Source organism: Nerophis ophidion, linkage group LG09 (genome assembly GCF_033978795.1).
Source record: "Nerophis ophidion isolate RoL-2023_Sa linkage group LG09, RoL_Noph_v1.0, whole genome shotgun sequence".
Taxonomy (NCBI): Eukaryota; Metazoa; Chordata; class Actinopteri; order Syngnathiformes; family Syngnathidae; genus Nerophis; species Nerophis ophidion.
In genome coordinates, this window is record NC_084619.1 from 30,131,674 (window position 1) to 30,133,585 (window position 1,912).

General features: G+C 43.6%; 1 long non-coding RNA gene across 1 annotated transcript; it reads left to right on the forward strand.

Annotated features, from left to right (window-relative positions):
* The first annotated feature begins 1,044 nt into the window (after positions 1 to 1,044).
* On the forward strand, positions 1,045 to 1,640 carry LOC133559228 (uncharacterized). The gene is made up of 2 exons (XR_009808124.1): positions 1,045 to 1,213; positions 1,313 to 1,640. It is a non-coding gene; the product is annotated as an uncharacterized LOC133559228 (long non-coding RNA).
* Positions 1,641 to 1,912: the final 272 nt, after the last annotated feature.

Below are 1,912 nucleotides of genomic sequence, written 5' to 3' on the forward strand. Positions count from 1 at the left end.
ACATTCACACATTCACACACTGATGGAGGGAGCTGCCATGCATGGCGCTATACAGCACCCATCAGGAGCAAGGGTGAAGTGTCTTGCTCAGGACACAACGGACGTGACGAGGTTGGTACTAGGTGGGGTTGCGCACAGCCACTCTTCCACTGCGCCACGCCTTATATATATATATATATATATATATATATATATATATATATATGTATATATATATATATATATATATATATATATATATATATATATATATATAGATATATATAACATATCTATATATATATACATATAATCATATATATAAACTTGTGCATGTTATACAGTGAACAAAGCAGTGCAATTGAAAAATCAGTAAAGTACACATCAAAACTAAAATAAAAATTAGCAGAGTTTATAAATTGTTGTCCTCTACCTGTGTGTGGGCAGCTAAACTAGGCTACTTCACAAATCCATATAACAAAACAATGAACCAGAAAAGTGCATCCAAATGTTGCTGTTCTTTTGATACATTTGTGCGTTTGTTAGTTTTTTTTAGTCGGTGTGACTCCAGTCAGGTCAGGTGGCACACATACAAGGTAGCGGGGTGCAATTTACATTTAAAAACAGTTACTTTATGAACGACTCACAGTTCTGGTTGTTAAATTCAAAGAGCCGTTTAAAATACTCAACTCACTCACAAACGTCACATCTCTAGTTTAGTTTAGTTTAGTTTCCCGGGGTCCAGGCAAAAAACATTACACAACCACAAAACAAAAGATTAAAATGCAGTACAACATGTTCCAATAATAAATTGTCATTATACAAAAATAGCGACAACAAAGAAGCAAAAAATACTAATAACTTTTGTTACATAATAATTTTCATACCAAAGATAAAAATAGTAATATAAAAATAGATATACTGTATACATTTTTGCAAAAATAAAAATTAGAACCAATGGCCTAAAATATACACATTAGTGTACCAAAGACAAACAATTGTTATGGGTCACACTCCTGCTTCCTCTCTTCCTGCTATGTCTCCTCCTGCTGGGCGTCTGGACAAGCACACCACGGGCCACTCCCACATGTGCTCTCTCTCCACTGCGGGCGTGCCTCCTCGCACCTGCAAACACTCACCAAACTACACACCTGCCTGTGATGAGCGAGCTGCCTTCAAGAGCAGACGCAGCCTGAGATCCGACGCGAGAACGTAGCTTCACGTACCCAGTACAGTAAGCCCACACGTATCTAGCTCCTCTGCATGTGCAGACTATTTCCCTGTGCTCCTTCCCTGTTGTGCTCATTGTCTCCTGTGTTGTGTCGTCTTCCAGCCTCCCGCCATCCTTCCTTGTCGTCGAGTTGTGTGTCTCGTCACCTTGGACCTCCCGTGGATTTTCCCTTGCCTTCCTGGACATCGACCTCACGCCTGCCTAACGACCACGAAACCAAGCTCCTGCCCTTGACCATCTGCCTGCTCCCCGACGTTCGATTCCGCCTTGCTCCTTGCTGGACTTCCGCCTGGATCCCAACACGCATCCTCAACACCCTCTGGCAACCATACTCAGATAAGTCTCACACTTCGTCACACTACATCTCTTTGGTTAAATACACATCTCACTCACACACTAAACTGTCATTAAATACGCTGACAGCTAACGACGTCATCGTTCCTCTGCCGTCTTCTTCTCCCGTTGTACCGTCACAGTACGTTCTCGCCATGTCAGAACCAGACGGCAAAGACGCGGCACGTACCCTGCTCCCCTCCCGAGGCTCCCCGGTACCAAGTGTCGCAGCCATGCACACTGCACTCCAGCAGCACCAAGAGCGCTTTTGTGTTCTTGAGAATAAGCTGGATGCTGCTTTTTCTAGCATGTTGGCTCGACTGGACTTGATCTCCCCAAGCTCTGCCGCTCCCCCGGAGCGCGTACTAG